This window comes from Macrobrachium rosenbergii, chromosome 26, assembly GCF_040412425.1.
Source record: "Macrobrachium rosenbergii isolate ZJJX-2024 chromosome 26, ASM4041242v1, whole genome shotgun sequence".
NCBI lineage: Eukaryota > Metazoa > Arthropoda > Malacostraca > Decapoda > Palaemonidae > Macrobrachium > Macrobrachium rosenbergii.
The window spans coordinates 14368508-14391067 of record NC_089766.1 but is presented as its reverse complement, the minus strand read 5'-3'; the positions used below and the strand labels follow the sequence as shown (position 1 = coordinate 14391067).

Here is a 22560-nt window from a genome sequence, read left to right as displayed (position 1 = left end):
AAAAATAGACAATGTTGTAGGATGTTTTGGAGCAGATAACCAGTTGCTTAGCCCAGGCTTGATGAGAGCAGGAACAAGAAAAGGAAAGGTGCTAAACTTTGAGAAAAGAAGAAAACCAACCTCTTGAAAGGTGGAGACTATAAAGAGAGAACTCCAAAGCTAATGTAGGAAAGGGGAGAGAACGTCACTCAACTGAGCAAGTGATGAGGTAATACGTGTTATAAGACAATTAAGGAAGGAGGAGCAATCATCTTTGGCTCAAAAGGAACGCTGGCCAAAATTGGACATGCAGAAAAAAAGACAGTGAGGCCGGTTTGGTGAAGAACAGATTCCTGACACCAGGTAGGCCTAGAGAAGCTTAGAGCAAACCTGCCTTTCATAGTACTATTTATGAGACAAAATAAGGTAGGAGTTCGCTAAATATGAGAGCTATACTCCCAATAGTGAAAGCAACTGTCCAGTAAATACCAGAGAGTGTTACAGGTATCTTTAAGAATGAATGAGACTATGGATGGCTGCCAGATGCAGCGTTGAGCCTAAAGTGAGTCACAAGCTACGCCCACTGTTTATGAGCAGTTGCCATGTCTAAATAAAATTTGTTTGTACTTCTTTCGTTCAAAATATATTTATGAAATACGGTATGTGTTTATGGGTGTATATATATGGTATCTATACACAGCGAGCAATCATGATGTTATGCATCACTTTGTAGCAATGTGCAACGACTTTATTGCAATAAATCTAACACTGCCGATGTTTTGCAACTCATATTTGGGTTTAAAATGACTCGGTGTTTGTGCAAGCCTTGCTCTCTTTCTTTGTCAATAAATTTTCCTCATCATCTCCGTAAGGTGCTGTGTGCAGTATAAACATTTAAGTTCTATTATTAGCCGTCTGGAAGGAGACTTGAAACTCGAGTCCTTTGTCATTTTTTCCGCCTTGCCTGTCTCCACAGCTTCTCTCTCTCTCTCTCTCTCTCTCTCTCTCTCTCTCTCTCTCTCTCTCTCTCTCTCTCCCTGTTAAATATTCGCCAGTTACTGTTTATAAAATTATTAGCTCAAAGTCTATAAATTTTTGTCCATGGCCCATTTCTTTTTTTTTTTTTGTAAAAATTTGCTTTTGAAGTTGATTGCATATATCTCTAAATGTGTTTCTGTGGTTTAACTGCGAAAAGTAGACATATATTTATATAGTCCACTTATACATAAGTTAACTTTAATGGATGGAAGTAGCAGTGACTATTATACGGATTTTAGTCAGGGGCCGCCCCCTTATGGATATGATTTTTATATTTCCATATATTTTATTCCACAATTCAACTTTTTCCTCCTTGGAAGGCTTGTTACTAGATAGGTATAACCTTCTAATTTTCATCAAGAAATTGGGGGTGAAGTTGCTAGTCCCACACCCTTAGATTGCAATCCACGGACCTTAAAAATGTGAATGAGCTGAATGTTGCACCACTCAGCCACTGCTCCATCTCTGGCTGATTGTACCTTATGCAAGGGAAGAGAGAGAGAGAGAGAGAGAGAGAGAGAGAGAGAGAGAGAAGCATTTGAAGCATCTGTTCCGATGCTAAGTTGTTTGTGAGACAGAAATAACGAGTTTAAAAATATATTATAGTAGTAAATTTTCTTTTTTACGCAGTTCTCTGAGCCAGACTTAAAAATAAAGGAATGAAAGAGCTTCATGGGTTTCTGGCTATAAATTCTGCCTTTAATACTACGTCTATAGACCGTCCTGTGTAAGCCTTAGGAGTGTTAGAGATTTATTGCCGTAAAACTAACAAATCAAAGGAGGCTCTTTCAGACGTACCCATAGTTTCCAGGCACACACACACACACACACACACACACACACACACACACACACACACACACACACACACATATATATATATATATATATATATACATATATATATATATATATATATATATATATATATATATATATATATATATATATATATATATATATATATATATATATATAACCACTCTCCTAATAAATTCTGAAATATTCTCTTGGAATAAAGTTGCTAGTCTAATGTATTAAACTTTTACAATAGAATAACTTCTGACGTGCTGTTTTCTAATGTGTATTCATATTAGAGTTCCGTTAATAATACAGAAAATCACATGACAAAACTCTTATGAAAACTGATTGACAATTCATTAAAACCAGTTTTTTTAACGATCGCGGTATCCAACTTGCCCACATTTTCTTATAAGTGTCTGATTTGTCTTTTCTGTAGCTTAATATTTCGAGCGTGTGCACACAATTACTGTGTTATATAGCCAGTGTTTAAGTATTAATAATTTTACATCCGTGCACTAAAATTAGGTTTGAATTTAAAAGGTAACTTGGAACTAGGAAAGATAGAGAGGGGCGTTTTAGAAGGCATGGTTGGAGAGTCGGAATTTGAGTTAGGTTCCAAATTTCTTTACCGAGTCCTGTAGGTGTGTGAACTTGTGAAGTGTGGAGTGCAGTGTCCGTACTTAATATCGTTTATGTTATTCCGTCAAGTATTTGTGTTACGATTTAACACAGAACCCTCCCCCCGTTACCACCGAATTTCTGCGGATTCCAGTGAACAGACTATGATTTCATTATCATGGTAAGTAATAGTATATCTCGATGTTTCTCGTCAACGCTAAGCTGGAGATGGTGTTACTTGACTATCCGACCGGCGGATCAAGTTCCGTTCTAACTCCGCTATCCGCGTTGCCTATAGACATTCCGATTTACTTCAGTTTGCCGAAACCTGGTAGAGCGAGGATATGGCCGCTACGCTCAGTGATGACGATACAGAATGCGCTCTCGGAGCAGTGGCTGTGGCAGCTAAAACTGGAAAACCCCAGCCAGAAAGGAGAACCTGGATTCAACTCTGGTCGAAGAAGAGAAATGAATTATCTCACGATTGTCTACTTAATGAATTGAAGCTTTAACCTGGCGACTGGTTTAATTACCGGAGAATCAAAGAACAGACCTACGTGGAATTATTATATATGGTCTCCCCTTTCATAAAAAAAAAACCACTTGTATGAGACAGACAATACCACCGCACGGGAGGTTGTTGGCCACGTTTCGCTTCCTTGCCGTAGGTCGTTTCTTGGGGCATATAAACCCAGACACACGTAAAGCAATTATTCAAGTTTTGTAGCAAGAGTTTATGAAGGGAAAAGCTTAACAATGTTTCATAAACACCATTTCTGTATAGATCTAGTATTTCTGTATAGATCTAGTGCAGTAGGTCTAGGGTCCGTTAAAGAAGACTAAGCCTTTAAACCTACTTCTCTTTAACCAAGCAAGAGTACTGTACAGTTATCAGCTCTTTAATATACAAAAATTTTAATTTATACAAAATGAAAATATTATTGAAAACGTTATCACACACTTTTAGTATACGGAAGTAAAATAACAATGTAATTTAAACATTAGTACTAACACATACATACATACATACACTATATATATATATATATATATATATATATATATATATATATATATATATATATATATAAATATATAAAACCCACCTCCATGCATGATAGCTCCTTGGTACGTTTGGAACAGGCAGCTCTTATTATGAAATTTTAATCACACCGTGATTTATATACGTGATTAAAATTTCATATACATATATATGTGTATATATATATATAATAATAATAATAATAATAAATATACATAATATAATATATTGCGTCCTTTTCTGTAATTTGCCAACTAATTTATCATATGCCTCATTTCGTTTCCCCAAATCAGAATAATCCTCGCTCTTAATTAATTTTCCACAGACAAAGATACTGCCTACGAAGTTCAGTACACTCCCCGCAGAACTCCTCATCTGCCGACGTAGCAGTCATGCTTCCCTTTCAGGGTTTAGTTGAAACAAGTAAATCCTGAGAATCATCATGCCATAGTCGTGAGGTTTTGGCCAACCCGAACTAAACGGAAGCCACGAACCTGGCAACGGCAGGTTGCGAGTTGGTCGGAGAGGGCGACGGACTCCGCCCACTTTTTGCCAGTTCAGCCCATTTTCATTTTTATTGTTTGGTTTTAATTTTTATCATTGAAAAAATAGACTCGGAAAAAAAAAAGAAAAAATGTGGGCGACGAAAATATTGCGAGACAGAACAGAAATCTAACGTCAGTGAGAGTACGATTATTCACATATTGAAAACATTTTTTCCAAGTGGCCTGAAGCACAACTGTTAGTTTAGTCCTACAATACCGTTATAAACAAAGTTTAAGTTTCTTGTTCAGTTTACCCCGAATATTCAAGCGATCATGATGTCCTAAAGAATTATTCTTGTAATATGTTAATGTATCAGATATTGGCGGAAAGAATCCTTTAGAAGTTATGGAACATTAGGAGCGGACGTGTCTTCACTCTGCATGGTTTCAGCAAACTGAAGTGAATCCGAATGTCTATGGGCAACGCGGAAAACGGAGTTAGAACGGAACCTAATCCGCCAGACGCATTAGGGCCCCGGCATTTACACGGTCAAACAGTTCGTCCAACCCGGTTTGCCAACATGTGTTAGAAATGAAATTTGACTGTGAATGGGGTATTTGGTTGGCCAACGCCATTGACAAACGGTTTGAAGAAACTGAAGGAAGTGCAGCTCGGCCTGACTTTTGTGGGCGGGGCTTAAGTTACCCCCAAATACTTTGCTCATGTGAACGATCGGCAAACATCAAACCCCATAAGCTATTTGGATCTTGACTTGTTAAGACAGTTCATATTTCCGGCCCAAGTATGAATAGTTCGTCATTGGAGGGGTGGGTAGAGTTCTCGGCCAGCACGCTGTTGGCCCAGCGTTCGACTCTCCGACCGGCCAATGACGAATTAGAGGACTTTATTTCTGGTGATAGAAATTCATTTCTCGTCATAAAGTGGTTCGGATTCCACAATAAGCTGTAGGTCCCGTTGCTAGGTAACCAGTTGGTTCTTAGCCACGTAAAGTAAATCTAATCCTTCGGGCCAGCCCTAGGAGAGCTGTTAATCAGCTCAGTGGTCTGGTTAAACTAAGATATACTTAACTTTTTTGAGAGAAAATAAAGTACAGAGGAATGAGAAGGAAGTTTTTTTTGGAATTTATCCTCAAATGCAAAGAACCTACAGTTTAACGCTGTTAAATCTTAAGAATATGCCAATAAGATAACTAGAAACAAGGGGTTGTATGCTCTTCAGGAAATACTAAAGAACTTGAACCTAGCAGCTGCTCACGGGACAACGTTATGAGGAAAACAGTCATTGTTATGTCTGTGTCCTTGTACAGTACCTGATAAAAGGAAAGATAAGCCTCAGGAGATCTGAATATGCTGCATCGTCGTCATCGACCATTCTCATATAATTACGCCAGCCCTGTGGCCATAATCTCAGATCGACAAGCAAGTTTGTATGAGAAATTTTGTCTTTTTAACAACCGACTTTTGTCCACTTACATCTTTTTTCCTTAGTGCCACCGCTAAACCAACAGCGGTAACTGTCTTGATCCAGAGGCAACTTTACTTTTCAACTGCATGACTCCACTAAGGTTGGATGTAAATTTGGTTTGACCGTGAGATGCCCCTTCAAACCTATTGACAAACAACTTGGGCAAGCCGGGGCGGACAAACCGTTTGACCGTGTAAATGCCCCCTTTAGATTTAACAAAAGGAGCTTTCGTTGCCAAACGAGCGGAGTCAATTTCTACCGCAAACAGGCATTTTTCTATTGTCACGGCTAGTTCTGTATACATTTAGCCGGATAATTGATGTAGACTTGACGTAACCATAGGCCTAGACTAATTGTAGATCAAAATGATCGTCAATTAAAGTTAAAGCATTGGTCTTTCATTATGTAAAGTAGCTATTAGCACAGGCTAATTGTAATTCCAGTGAGTTGATTTGATTTTAATTTCTGTCAGTTGGAAGAGGGTAATAGACCCCCTTTTGTCTTAATGATTTTTTGGCTTCTCCTACACCAACATACCACGGTAAGTTCTGTGAAGTAAAAAAAAAAAAAAAACGTAAACTTTGGTCTATTTGATAGTTGTATGTAGTTATCCGGAATTACAGTTGTGTTTTTTGATAAAAGAGCAAAGTTCACTAGAATTTAATAGAAATGACGTTCCATGTATTACTGTAGTCAGAATTTCTATGCTTAGGCCTACGCCTTTTAGCCTTAGGCGGCCCATTCACTATCAAATATGTATGTTCATCATGATTGATCCTACACTGTAATTGATTAATATCAAACTTTAGTATGCATCAGAGAACCGTTCGGTCAATGTGAGCAAAAGAGATGCTTGCAATGTATGATCAAACGCCACGATGGACATCCATGTATGATAGTGAATGGGCCGCCTTAGTTAAGATAACTCTCTCCCCCGTCGCCCATCATATAATTTTCCTCATAGCCACCTTTTGAGAGTGAAATTTCGATTGTGAAATGTTACATTAGTATGTGATAGCCTAACGGGCCCTAACCCAATGCCAGTGTAAGGTTAGTCACGTTAGCCTACAACTGGGCCCTAACCTAAGCTTGCGTGGTGGACGAAATATTAGGAACTCATTGGTTTTTAGCTCGACATGAATTTTCCCTTTCCACTCGGTGCCATAAATGCTGAGAAGTTTAAACGTCGTAGTTTCTGAAGTATAACTGTTTTCATTTATGTGTACATTTATCGGGCTGTAATTTATTTCCATTTATCTGTTATTTTCAATGCATTGCGCTTCATTGTTTTCCAACTGTTTAGCCATTTTATTTTGTGGAAGTTTGCAAGTGATGACGTAATTGTGTGTACTTTGGTCGTGTATGCTTTATAACGTTAAAGTTTATCGGAAATGATGGTCCAGTTGACGATAACCGATGAATTTTAGGTTGTCATTTGCATGGAGATGAAACGACCAAAGTTCCGGAACTTTTACTTTCCCGCCCCAAGGTTGAGCGCTCACATGAAATGTACACAGGGGTTTAGCTCCCACGTGATATTTTGATTTTGTACGTTGATTATTGATAATGTGTATTTAATGTTCGGCCCTTGTTAGTTTTCTGTAAAAAAAAAGCTATTGCGACAGCTTTGTCCTTCCGCACTTTTTCTGTCAGTCGTCAAATCTTAAAAACTACTGAGACTAGAGGGCTGCAAATTGGTATGTTGATCATCCACCCTCCAATCATCAAACATACCAAATTGTAGTCCTCTAGCCTCAGTAGTTTTTATTTTATTCAAGATTAAAGTTAGCCATAATCGTACTTTTGGCACCGCTACAGGTACCAACACAGGCCACCACCGGACCGTGGCTGAGTTTTAATGGGCCGCGGCTGAAGTTTCATCCAGCATTATACGCTGTACAGAAAACTCGATTGCACCGAAGAAATTTCGGCGCATTTTTTACTTGTTTTTATTGATTTGATCACTTTCATGCTTCATGATGCCTTCAAAATTGTATTATTTCTTTAACCTTTTGGTTCCCATTTTCTAATAAAGAATACGAGGGGTAATTATGAATGTTGCCTATGATATAATTGGCTGTGTTAGTAAGATATATGTTTGTCTGTGATCTTAGACAAATATTGAACACTTAATGCCTCCAGAACACAAATATCCTGTTTCCAATATTTTGTTGGATTTGTTATGTCCTAATCCATACATATGAATCAACTTACTCAGGATGCATCAGTATAGGCCTATGCTTTCGGCTCCAGGTATGCTTAGTAAGCTCAGGTTTTCAGCATCTGCTCTCGATAGGCATAACAGTTAGATATTCATAAACTTCAATATTCATCCGAACGATAGGTAGTTTGTTGATATTTTTATTGTAGAATATAATTATCCCTTGTTACTGATTGTATCATTCAATATAATGTCATTATCTCGGCCATTTCCCTTGATGTTCAGAATTTTAATCATAATCATTTAAAAATACGCTAATATTGATTAAAATGGTAGTCATTATACTCAGTAGCCACGGTCATTGGTCTAGGATTAGGCCATTGCTCGCGAGAGTATACCGTAGTAGTAATTTCGGCCATTTCCCGCGACCTGCAGAATTTTAATCGTAATCATGTGAAATTACGCCAACATTGATTGGTATGGTAGTCATTATACCCTGTAACCACGGTCATTGGTTTAGCGATTAGGCCATTGCTCGCGAGAGTATGCCGTAGTAGTTATCTCGGCCATTTCCCGCGACCTGCAGAATTTTAATCATAAGCATTTGAAAATACGCTAACATTGAATGATATGGTAAAAAAAGTCATTATACTTTGTAACCACGGTCATTGGTCTAGCGATTAGGCCATTGCTCGCGAGAGTATACCGTATTAGTTATCTCGGCCATATCCCGCGATCTTTAAAATTTTAATCGTAATCATTTGAAATTACGCTAACATTGATTGATATGGTAGCCATTATACCCCGTAACCAAACGGTCATTGGTCTAGCGATTAGGCCATTGCTCGCGAGAATATACCGTAGTGGTTATCTCGGCCATTTCCCGCAACCAGGAGAACTTAATCATAATCATTTAAGAATACGCTAACAGTGAATAATATGGTAGTCATTATACCCCGTAACCACGGTCATTGGTCTAGCGATTAGGCCATTGCTCTCGAGAGTATCCTAATAGTTACCTCGCCGATTTCCCGCGACCAGCATCCAGCGCTGCCAACGACGAGAAGAGGTCCAGCCAATTCTACCCGAGCAGTCTCACTCTGACAGTTGAGGGGAGAGGATGTGACGTGGCGCGTTACACATCCTATCATCTAGCTCTCGTGTATTTAATCGGGGGATTATTTATGTTACTGTGCTGAAAAGTGCTTGGAATAGATTCGCGGCTAATTTTTTTTCCTGTGGTGATCGTTTTTTAAAGGATTTTAAGTACTGGAAGCGCCAGCCCAGAAAGTTTGTGCGACGCGAGTTTTTAAAGAGTTTTTGATACGATTTGCAAGGGAAAATTGTCATGCAGTTTATATATGAAATGAAGAAGACTCATATGGTTTACAAATAATAAATTAGAAGGATTATGTATACACACGTTAATAAAAAATGGTTTGCATTGCAATTTCGTAGGCAATTTCCGGTATGCCAATTGCATGCAGTTTTATCTTAGTGTGATCTCTTACGGAACTTAGGTCTATTGCTTTCATTGTCAACCTAGTTATATTAGTGTTGGCTAGCAGGGGTTAGTCACTCATATATTTAAGAAATAGTTGTTTATTTGCAATTTCTAGTTATTGGTTAGTGCTTGCAAAGAAGCTGTTAATTTTACATTAGGAAGTCATACATTTGGAAAATCAACTGAGATTACACATTTCAAGTCTCTCTCTCTCTCTCTCTCTCTCTCTCTCTCTCTCTCTCTCTCTCTCTCTCTCTCTCTCTCAGTGCCAGTCTATTTTTTCCGCATAGCTTTTAAAAGCTTTATTGAAGTTTTTGTAGGTGGCAGTTATGGAACGCCAGTCTTGAGCATCGTGTACCTGCTAATGCTGATTTAACGAAGGTTGACGCGTGTTCGTAGGAAAAAGTTTCTTAGGGGGACACAGTATTGTCAGTATATGTATAGTGATGTGTGTTTAGGACGTTCACTTATTTTCTGATGAAAGTGTTTATTAGGTCTTAGTTGTTTTGTTGAGAACGTTTTTGTAGGTGTGTTATATATGTTTTTATAGGCCTTACGTTATTTGGTTATTGACCGTGTTTTTGTAGGTCTAATTTTCAGTGTAGACTTCACTTATCCTCTGGGGAAAATGTTTATGTAGTCCAGGTCGTTTTGGTATTAAAACGTTTCCGTAGGTCTAAGATATTTTATGTCGTAAATGCTTTTGTGGGTCTTAAGTTATTTTGTGTTTAGGGTGTTTTTCATAGGTCTAATTTTCAGTGCTAAGTATTCAATATGTTTTTAGAGGTCTAAGTTATCCCCTGTTGAAAACAGTATTGAAGGTTAAGTTTTGTGTTAGAGATCTCTTGAAGTGGTTTTCGAGGTGTAAATTCTTATCGTTTGAAATGTTCATATAGTCCGAGGGTTTTTGTATTGTAAATATTTTCAGATATAGTTATTTGACATTGTGAAGGCATTTTCCATTTAGCTTATTTGTTCGTCTTTGCATGATGGTAATGATAAACTTTATACCCAGATAGATTAGATTTTCATGTCATTGTGTTCAGTAGACTATATGATGATGATGCATTAAGTCTCTCTCTCTCTCTCTCTCTCTCTCTCTCTCTCTCTCTCTCTCTCTCTCTCTCTCTCTCTCTCACGTCACCCAGTCCCCTTATTGTTAAATACGCCATGAATATGCAGGATCATACCCGAAAATATGATTTGCATGATTACTCTTCGATGCGCATACTATTTCGAGTGTGAGGATGTATTTCATGCTTTTTTGTTGTACAATTTTTTTCTTATAATTTTTCAGTCATTTGATACATGGTAAAATGTATCAAATGATACTATTTTGAATTTGATTGAGGATGCATTTCATGCTTTTGTATTGTACAATTTTTTTATTATAATTTTTTCAGTCCTTTGATGCATTGTAAAATGTATGTTAGAGTGAGAGTGATTCGTTTCTTGATAGATACATGCTACATACATACATATATATATATATATATATATATATATATATATATATATGTATGTTTGTGATGTATATATATGTGTGTGTCATCTTTGTTGCAAATACGTTATTGCTTTTAAGGATAGGAATATGTTGTATTATTCGACGTCCACAAAATTACACACACACACACATACACATAAATATATATAATATATATATATATATATATATATATATATATATATATATATATATATATATATATATATAGTGTCGTCCATGATTTTGTTTAGTTGCCTAATCTGCATCTCCCTCCGTGGTTTGGTCGCACAAAAATTCGTCAGTTGGTCATATCGTCATAACCGTTAGGTCCATAGTTTGATAAGGGACGTATTTCATCACACCGTTGTTATACGTGATGAGTGTCAGTGGCGGACGAAAATGATGAATGCACCGTGGTTGCGGATTAACAAAATATGAAATTACAGATTTACTACGAAAGTTACCAGTGCTGCTTTTTGCCAGTGATAGAATGCAACTATCAATTTTTGTGAATTACAATATGTATGGATATTTTTCAAGGTGAATAAATAAAGATGCGGCAATGGTAGCCGTGTAAAAATAATGACGATTTTCTGTGACTGCATTGTTGTCTAATAACAATGCAGTTACAACAAACTGGAATGAAAACATTGTGCTGAAGATAGGTCTCGTGAACTTCTGACCTTTGAATCCGTATAAAAACAGTATTATGTCACAACAGGTAATCAGGGAGAAATCTCTAATACAATGTATAGTTTTATTGAATAACAAAATCATGTAACCTTATTGTAATTCATCAGCTGTCCGAAACTTTTGTTCTTTATGTGAATAAACTCCTTCAGACCAAATATTTCCCTCCCAATTTGCATCAATGGAGTCAAAATGTTTTAACTGCATACCGGTATTGTAAATTATTAAATAACTGTGGCCGGAAACTTATTATGGCGCTCCGTCACTGGATGTTTTATATTTAAGTGTTTATGGTAAATTATATTCATTACGGGGACTTGATTTGGTGAACTGGTGTCAGATTTGTAGGTCAGCTGTAGATGGAACGAAAGGCGGTTATTATTGTTTTTATTATTATTACATTATTATTATTATTATTAAGCATGAGCACTCATTCTGGTGGAGCAAGCCCCCGCCCCCGCTTTTTTTTTTTTTTTTTTACTCCGTTTATGAATTTTAGATTACAGACAACCCTGTCTATAGTACCATAATCATCACTAATTTCTGTTTTACTTTGCATTTGATGTTGTCATAATTTTTATGAATTTGATATTGTCATAATTTTTACGGTGCTACTTTGGCTTGTTTTTTACGCGTCACCTTCCCCGAGGTGCTAGTACTAAACTTGGCGGAAGCTCCTTGGGACACCGTGTTTAGTACTAGCCCCTCAGGGATCAAAGTATAATACACCCATTTCTATATTGTGTGGTCGACAAATTGTATTAAAAAACGTTATCTTCATTTACCATACGGTGTTTAGTACTAGTGCCTTGGAGTACGTGACGCGTAGATAACAAGCCAAAGTAGCTACATTCTCACATCCTTTTCCATATACATTCATGAACTCGTCTCTGTTGGTTTAGATAGTCCAGAGGTCCACATCAGGCCTCTTATTCCATGTATCACCTTATTGCAATGACAATCAAACCCGCACTGCCCAGACCGTGATCATACCAAATTAACCAAGCTCCGTAGGGGAGGGGGGTAATATCTTCAGTGCACCTCATGCGGTGCACTGTAGGCCTCACTTGAGGGTCTTTGCAGCGTTCCTTCGGCCCCTAGCTGCAACTCCTTCCATTCCTTTTACTGTACCTCATATTCTCTTACTTCCAGCCTAATTTCCACCTTCTCCTAACAATAGATTCATAGTGCAACTGCGAGGTATTCCTCCAGTTGCACCTTTCAAACCTTTTTACTGTCAGTTTCCGTTTCAGTTGTGGATGACCTCATAGGCCCCAGCGCTTGACTTTTGGCCTAAATTCTATATTCTGTTCTGTTCTATCATATTCCTACTAACCAAGTGCATGTATTGCATGTATGCAGATACTCGTACATTCGTGCTTAATTACGCGTGATGTAGATACTCATAGGCCTAAATGACAAATCGACTAGAATTATCACAAATTAAAATTGCTAGACAGATTATTTTCTTACAAGAGTGAAAGAAAATAAAATGACTGAACATGCTTCCAGAGAGAGAGAGGAGAGGGAGAGATAGCGTGCTATCCGGTGGCAAGATTTATTATAAGTCAGTGTTAAGAAACTCCTCTGTTCTGCTGCTCATTCATCATATATTGGCTGTTTCATGTTTTTGTGTTAGTCAAAAGAGGAGTTCTTCTTTATTATTTAACGGGGGTAGATGGCTATATGAGGCTGAATTATACTTGAAAATATCTGTATACTTGTATATTTGGGATTTAATTTTTATAAATTCATACACAATGCAGTATATATATATATATATATATATATATATATATATATATGTGTGTGTGTGTGTATGTATATATGTGTATATGAATTATTTATATATATTTTATATATATATATATATATATATATATATATATATATATATATATATATATATATATATATGTATATATATATGTATGTATGTATGTATGGTCCATGGTTCAGTCCAGGTCTGTCCCCATCAGTCAGCTCAGCTGAGAATGGGCACAAAAAGCCCAACCCAGAAAGTCCTGCTGAGAAAACACATCAAGACGTTTCCCCTGAGAAGGCTTGCCCCAAAGAAAAACAAGACAAGCGTCTGTGTGTGTGTGTGTGCGTGCGTACGCATGTTGGTGCGGACGTACAAGTATGTGTGAGGAGAGAGAACAGAATAATTGATAAACATATACCTCTGCTGATGTAAACCAGAATAGTGGGAGCTACTTTGGCCTATATCGTTTATATATATCGTTTATCATAGAAATGGGTGTACAGTATATAATACTTTGATCCCCGAGGGGCTAGTACTAAACACGGCGTCCCAAGGAGCTTCCGCTGTGTTTAGTACTGGCACCTCGGAGTAGGTGACGCGTAGATAAGAAGCCAAAGCAGCACCGAAGAGTGATACTGAACATGCTAATGCGAACGGTTTACTGACTGCCATTTCTTTTGAATTATATATTCATTTGCGAATGATCACTCAGCCTCCATGGAATGTGTTCCACGTGTATTATTGGTATATTTGTGTGCATCATGGTGGTTAGTGAATTTCATACTTATGAGTCAAGTACTACGCTGATTTTAGGTGATGGTTGTAAAGGTATATTATCTTCTATTGACAAATACTTGTTTGCTTGTTAGGAAACCACCATTATCCTTGCCCTGTCTTTTCGGTGTTTTATTTTTTTTATAGATTCATTTCTAGGCTAGCCGTTTCAGTTCTTTACTTTTAGTCATGGCGAGGTTCCTAATATCCATTTTTAGACTGCTGAATGGCGTTAGGGGAAAAAATGACCGAGAACGGGAAGCTGCCCGACCTTCCTGGCGCCACTTCCTCTGAATGGGAAAAAGGTTTGTGTTTTTTTTGCAGCCGGAAGCGTGGAAAGGAACGAGGGACAGTCGTTCAGGAATGCGGTAGACGTGGAAGTAGCAGGGCGAAGACCTGTAGGAAGGCTTAGAAAATCATGGACCCCGTAGCGGGGTAGTGCCGTCAGTGCACCTCATGTAGTGCACTGTAGGCTTTACTTGAGGGTCTTCGCAGCGTCCCTTCGGCCACTAGCTGCTGCCTCTTTCATTCCTTTGACTGTACATCCGTTCATAGTCGTAGTTCCACCCTCTCTAACAATTGCTTCACAGTGCAACTGCAAGGTTTTCCTTCTGTTACATATTTCAGATCTTCTTACTGTCAATTTCCCTTTCAGCGCTGAATGACCTCAAAGGTAACGAGCGCTAGGCCGTTAGCCTAAATTCTATATTTTATTCGAGAAAATCATGGAAGAAGGGGATAGAAGACCTAGACTTGATAGTAGGAATTTAGGCAGAGTGAGTACAGGACAGAAAAGGGTGGAGAGATCATCTTTCACAGTTAGCCTTCTAAAGAGAAATGTCGACTCAAACGTCAGTTCTTATCATTTGGGATGTGAGGTCTGAGATTTGTTAAGGGAGAGGAGGATATTAGGCAGTTGGATAGTTGTCATTATTAGTGTTTTCGTGTAAGTGTCAATAAGTGGAATATTTTCCATATGAAAGACCCTTTCGATTTCACTGTGCCCGTAAGTATCCTGGTGATCCGCTTTGTTGTCCGTGTCCTATATGTCTGACCCTGCATTGGGTTCCATTGCCTCGACGAAGTAGATGACCTTACTTTGGAATCCGTTGCCTTACGTAGATGTCAGGTGGTGATCTTGTCTTGTGCAGCGTGCCTTCGGCCCCTAGATGCAACCCCTTTCGTTCCTTTTACTGTACCTCCTTTCATATTCTCTTTCTTACATCTTACTTTCTACCTTCTCCTAACAGTTGATTCATAGTGCAGCTGCGAGGTTTTCCTCCTGTTACACCTTTGTAACCTTTTACTCCCAATATTCCTTTCGGTTCAACTTAGCTTATACTACATTCGTTATTCTGTGTTTGGCAGATATTTGGCAGTTGGAGTTTGATGCTCTGATGTCTCGCCTCATTTTCATTCTGTAATGACGACGTTGTTATCATTAAAATAATGCACGTCAATTCAAACATCGGCGGACTGTTAAATCTTACTGTGTGTAACCACTTATAGTACATGTTGTAATCATAGTGTCATGAGCAGGATTATCTTCCTTTAATGATGCAACGTCCGACCCATTTATTGTATATCATATCGTAATTACTATTAATTATTATCATTATTATTATTGTCATAATCATTATTAATATTAAGAAGATGAACCTTATTCATATGGAACAAACAAACCCACAGGGGCCATTGACTTGAAATTCAAGCTTCCAAAGAATATTATGGTGCTCATTGGGAAGTAAAAGAAGGTAAAGGGAAATACAGAAAGAAGAGATCTCAATTATTAAAAAGAAAAATATGAATTAATAAATACATAAAGATGTATTACAATGCAAGGAGAATAGCATTAGGGTAGTAATGCATTTCATCTTCGCTTGAACTTTTGAAGTTCCAATTACACGACATCCTCAGGGAGGCTGTCCCACTGGCCAACGGTGTGAGGGCTAAAGGACCTCTGGAACTGAGAAGTTCGACAGCGAGGCACATTTACTGCATATTGGTGCTGTTGATCAGCGAATCTGGTTGCTCTCTCTCGGCAGGAAAAGGGGATCAGGGATCAATTGTGAATGTGAAAGAACGCTATTGAAATACAACTTATGAAAAAGTGACGAAGTGTGAAAATTTTTTCATGTCCATCGTATTCACTATTAGCTTTTTGTGCCCGTCTTTATGAATGTACGTTCTGTCAATTCCAAATAGTAGTAGTAGCAGCTTGATGACCGTCGATTTTCATTTAGATATTAATGAATGAACGAACACTCCATACCGTAGTAGTAGTTTTTGCACCGTCACCTGCCGACCTTCATTTAGATTTTAATGAAGGGGAGAACGACGTATCGTCGCTCTCATCTGTCCCATTACACAACCCCGGCGTGCTTTAAAAACGACGACTTCGGTTGATGGGCATTTTTCCTCTCCATAATGACATTTGCATGTGAAAGTCGAGGCCTCGCTTGTCACTTGAGATCAAAAGGTTCCGATGGCTACGTCTTAGCTTGCTTTGAACCTTGGAAACGGTCCATTGCCCCTAAAAAAGAAGGGAAAGATAGCATGCACTTACTGTGGTTTTTGCATGGCATAGGCTATTACGTTACGGAGTTTTATTTGTTTTTTATTTATTTTGATTGATTTATGCCTATTTATTCATATATATTTATTTTTTTTATGTATCTATTTATTTATTTATTTATTCATTATGAACTTTTAGATGCATATAAGATTTGCGTGTTGATGCGCAAATTTTGCGACTAGATATCATTCGGTTTTCGAGATCTCTCGACTAGTATGACTGTATATGTTGTGAGTTTTTCAAGTTGTTATATGTCATCATACGTCATCATTTTTTGTATATTTGTGTTTTTATGATACTTGAGAAGCCGTGTCTTGGTTTTCTGTTAATAAACTATCCAATATTCGAATTGTTATATGTTATTAATTGTGTTTACTGTTTTGTGGGGTTTTCGAGGCTATTTGTTGTGAATTTTGTGTTAAGAAATGTAACTTAATGCTTAAGATTGATACAGTGTAAAAGCAAATTTCATATTAGAGTTTAATCTATGTACTCGTCCCGGACACAAGCTCGGGATAATAAAATAAAGATGGTGTCTTATTGTAAGTGTGCCCCGTAATGGGGTAGTGCCGTCAGTGCGCCTCATGCGGTGCTGTAGGCATTACTTATGGCTCTTTGCATCTCGCCTTCGGCCCCTAGCTGTAACCCCTTTCATTCCTTTTACTGTACCTCCTTTCATATTCTCTTTCTTCTGTCTTACTGTCAACCCTCTCCTAATAATTGATCCATAGTGCAACTGCGAGTTTTTCCTCCTGTTACATCTTTCAGACCTTTAGTGTCAATTTCCGTTTCAGCGCTGAATGACCTCATAAGTCCCAGTGCTTGGCCTTTGGCCTGAATTCTGTAATTAATTCAATTCCTATTTTAAGTGTTTGAAACATATTTCCTGATAATTCCGTTTTAATGATTGTAAGAAGAATTTCTTCAAAAGACTCGAGCTTTATCAGTTTTCATATTTTCGAATGTATCGTTTGAGTTTCCACACTGACCTGATCTGCAGGATGGTTGTTTACATCCTTTACCTCATCCTTCTTTTGCTATTTTTTTTTTTTTAGTTTTTCAAGTATAGTTACGAATTAGTTCTTGCATTTGTCGTCCGTGAGTTTATGAACACCCTGCTTAGTTAGCCAACTGAAACGTACGAAACTATTAAGGAAAGTGGGGAGAATCTTGTACCAGGAATCATTTTCAAGTTTTAACTAATTCTTCCATGGTCCATATTCCACCTATCAACAAAATCCTATCGTCAACCATCTGTAACTTGTTTTGCAAAGGAAACAATTATTATTCCCCGTCTTGTTTCACCTGAACGCTTATACATTTTTCCTCGTTCTAAAACCTACCTCTTCATAGAATGTCATAAAAATCCATCTCTTAGAGAAATCTTGGGAACTGACAAACGCACAGACAAGGGCGAACACCTACTTAATTGATTGTAAGCGTTTTTTATTTAAGTAGCCGTGAATGGAATACTTTCCATATGAAAGTACTTTTTGGTTTTAACCCTTTGACATTATATGAATAGTCATAAAAAGCATCAATTTACATTTCACACAGAATTCCTAACAAAACAATGAACATAATCAGTAACATAAAACTATGCTGGAATCCCACAACGCATGAAAAAAAACTCCTAACACAATGCAGGTAGATGTAAAAATAAATGATATATAACACCTTGAGAAACCCAATATATATACATATATATATGGGTATATATATATACACCGTTTATATATACATATACATACAATATATATACTGTATATATACATATACATACACACACACACATATATATATATATATATATATATATATATATATATATATATATATATATATATATATATATATACAACCATGAAAGTCATGAGATCTGAAAACCCCTGCAATAAACACTAGAAGTTTATGCGTATTCAGTGGCCCCATTGTGTAAACTGAGGCATAATGAGCATACATTCAGCCGGAAGGCGCAGAATAACAAAGAGAATAGATCTTTTGCGTTTTTCTTCATTTCCTTTTTCACATTCTGATCTTAACCGTTTGGAATATTTTCAGCCCGATCGGTCAGTCAAGTGTGATAACGACGCGCTTTGCAAATTATAATATATTTATAAACAGATCTAAATTTATGTTAAACTTGTGGTTTTCGGTAGATGTCGGTTATATTCTATCATTTTCATGCAGTCTTATTTATTAACTCTGGCAAAGAAGATTTTTTAGATGGCTTTGTTTATGTAGTTTCATTATGAGTTAGTCAATGACAATACGCAAAAAGTTGTCTGACTTCAGTAAAATTTCACCTAAAGTTTGTTACGTAACTGGCAACATGATACTAGGTTTTAGAAAAGATCTAGATCTGGGCAAGGGACCTTTTGTTGGTAGGTAGCGGATTGCTCAGCCTTGGCGGAGATTTGCAGTCCTCGAACCCTCTTGTGAACTGCTGCTATTACTGCGCACACATTCGTATAAAGGAATCAAAATTTCTATTCACACCTAATAGAATGCTTTTTGTGGTAACATGACAACGAAGAGGAGGTAGGACGAATACAAAAGGCAGATGGAATCAGTAGATTGACAGTTAGTTGTGAGTTGAATTTCCCTTATTACAAGGTCATCTTGCTCCAATATATACATGTACTGTATGTACTGTATACATATATATACATATATATATATGCATATATATATATATATATATATATATATATATATATATATATATATATATACTGATTTATTGTGCATATATATAAATGATATTTTGATGGCATAAATATACATTTTGGGAAACCCGAAATTGAGATTCGTTAACCCACAAGGGGCAGAAATGAGACGATCTCTGGATGCAAATGAGATTCAGGTTATAAGTATCTCTTATAAATAATGACAGGCATTCTCTCTCTCTCTCTCTCTCTCTCTCTCTCTCTCTCTCTCTCTCTCTCTCTCTCTCTCTCTTATCGATATCATTGGTGCAGGACAGGATGTGGCTGGTAGTCGACAGGATTTTATCATTCTTTCTCTGTGATATCAGTGAAAAAGGGTCTTTGTACTGGGTATGCTTAAATTTTTTTTCTCTCTCTCTCTCTCTCTCTCTCTCTCTCTCCTATGTTCACGAATTCGTTATATTCTCTTGGTGTTTACTGATTTGTAAAGCTGTAGCTGCTTAAGTGACGATGTTTTAGCATCTTCTAAGTTTTAAAATTCGGTCTGACATAAGTTATATGGTTTGTATTGGAATATATTATTATTATTATGCATACATGTACATAAACGCAAATACAGTATACAGATATACGTATGTATATATATATATATATATATATATATATATATATATATATATATATATATATATATATATATATATATATATATATATATATATATTATATATATTACTTATTTATTGCATTTAAACATATAACTTTCTTTAAGCCATTTCATGCTTTATAGTAACACCACCTATGAATTTGTTACATATATACTTATAGTTAAACTCTCTTTTCAGGTTTAATTGCATATGCATAAAGAGATAATCAAATGACGTATAATTATACAATCAAATAAACTACTCTGGATCAAACAAGTGATATTAAGAATGGAATCGATGTCCTAAAATAGCAATATTTATTCCTTGGTGCAGTACGAGTGTTTATCTGCGTATATTACTTAACTGATTGCAGCCTGCGTGTTCGAGAGAAGAGGAACTTCTAAGAAATAAGTAATTACGTTATTTGTGAATATGTGATAGCTAAAGGAAATGAGACAATTTATTTTTGGTCATGAATAAGTATGTTTTATCAGTTGCTGGACGACTGTGAATGTTAACTACAGTATTTGTGTGACATCATTCATGATTATGTGAGAGTAAATTTGATTAAAACTCAAACTTCAATCGTTTGGTTTTTTGTGTGTTTCGTTGTGAATAGCGTGTGGTGGCAGCCGCCAGCTCTTCCTGCGTTCTTGAAAGTGAATAATTCTTAGTAGTGAAAGTGAATTCTTTTTAAAAAGTGAATTTTCACGTGGATCTTCGTCGGATCTCTCTGAATTTCAGCCACTTCCGGGTTGGACTTTCGACGCTGCGTTCTAAGGTATGTAGTTTTAAAAAGTTTTATTCTGGTTTAGTAGTTTTCTGTAAAAGAAAACTGTTGAGATGCCTATTTGTTTGTCCGTCCGCACTTTTCTGTCCGCCCTCAGATCTTAAAAACTACTGAGGCTAGAGGGCTGCAAATTGGTATGTTGATCATCCACTCTCCAATCATCAAACATACCAAATTGCAGCCCTCTAGCCTCAGTAGTTTTTATTTTATTTAAGGTTAAAGTTATCCATGATCGTGCGTCTGGCACCTGTGGCCAACAACACAGGCCACCATCGGGCTGTGGCTGAAAGGTTCATGGACCGCGGCTGAGAGTTTCATGGGCCATGGCTGAGAGTTTCATACAGCACTATACCCTGTACAGAAAACTCGATTGCTCTAAAGAAATTTCGGCGCATTTTTTACTTGTTTGTAATGTTTAGAAGTCTAATGCTCATGATAGCCTCTCTCAGGTACAGCGGGATTATTGGCTGAGAAGTCCTGAGTTCGTGTTGATATGATACTGATATCAGAGTTTGGTTAATTGAAAGTTGGTTGAATTATACCTTATTATTCCTCTGTATTTCTTAGCTCGGTGTTTGGTGATGGGTTTAGACAGAATACTGTTTTTTTTTTAATTTATATAATTTTATCGTGCCGTCTTCCGGTCGAACCAACTGTGAATGGGGATTTGCGTCAGGTGGGGTTAAGGAAAGGGCAAGAGGCTAGCAACCTCATTGTGTATATAATATATATATATATATATATATATATATATATATATATATATATATATATATATATATACACATGTATATATATATTTAGTGTATATATGTATATAGACTATAAATAGACTATAACACACACACACACACACACACACACACACATATATATATATATATATATATATATATATATATATATATATATATATATATATATATATATATATATATATATATATATATTATGTGCTCTGTATGTGTGTACGCATGTGCGCAGGCGCATTTGCAGAGTTAATGTACAGTTATGCGTATGTATTGTCTGTAAGTCTTTGTGCTCGTATTTTTGCCAAAAGAGAAATTCGGAAGTTGAATATGATTGGTCTTGCACTTCATAATAATCAACTGTTACACATTTTCGTAAATTCCAGTGTTTTGCTTACTTTACCACCGACTGAAGTAGCATAATTTCCAGTTTGTTTTTCAACACTTTGCAAAGGAAAATTTTAAACCGGACTTCGTTATAGGCTATTTGTGAACGTAATCAGCGTTTTAATCTGTAGGTTACTTGGTGTTTTCACAAAATCATGCTGATGTACGGTTGAGAGCAACAGGCTTCATATTTACAGTATTTTTTTCTTAATGACAGGACAGTTATGTTATAGATTAAAAACGTTTCCAAATATTTTCCTGTACGATGAACAATTCCTTGAATTTTTCCGCGAGGGTAGGACTTAAAAGTCTTCCTCTAAATTTATTACCAAAATTAGTTATGAATGAAAAGGCTATAATTACATTATTTTCAAGGGCAAGAAAACATGTTACGGATTAAAATGTGTTCATTAATTTTTTATCGAGGACAGGACATGTTTGTTACAGATTAAAAGGCTTCCTTTAAATGTTTTCACAAGGGCAGGACAATTTCTTATAGATCATAAGGCTTCCATTCATTTTTTCCCAAGTGCAGGTGTTACAGATTAAAACGTTTCCATTAAAATCTTGCAAAGGGAGTATATTCTCTTTAATTTTTCAGAGTTCATGAAAAATTTGCTTGGATTAAGCAGCTTCCCTTAAATTTTTCCAATGGGCACGACACTTAGTTATTGATTAATAAACTTTACTTAACTTTTTTTCCCAAGGGCAGGACGATTTGTTCTGGAATAAAAAGATTCTATTAATTTTTCCCCAAGAGCAAGACAGTTTGTTACAGGTTGAAAAGCTTCCCTTAAATTTCTTTTTAAGAGCTTACTTATAGATTAAAAGACTTCTTGTATACACTTTATTATTGATTAATAACCTTTCCCTAACTCTTTTCGAAGGGCAGGACGTTTTGTTCTGGAATT

The 22560-nt window shown here is 36.6% G+C and overlaps 1 protein-coding gene across 3 annotated transcripts in view; it reads left to right on the top strand.

Moving 5' to 3' along the window:
* The window catches only part of CngA (Cyclic nucleotide-gated ion channel subunit A), a 726729-nt gene that overhangs the window by 27566 nt on the left and 676603 nt on the right, over positions 1 to 22560 (top strand). Inside the window, exons 1-2 of one of the 3 annotated variants that reach the window (XM_067128312.1) lie at positions 2459 to 2620; positions 19922 to 20504. The gene's annotated coding sequence lies outside the window, so the exon portion shown is untranslated. Of the gene's footprint in view, positions 1 to 2458; positions 2621 to 8704; positions 8776 to 19921; positions 20505 to 22560 lie in introns of those variants that run through there. The other 2 variants (XM_067128310.1, XM_067128313.1) reach the window with 2 other exon arrangements.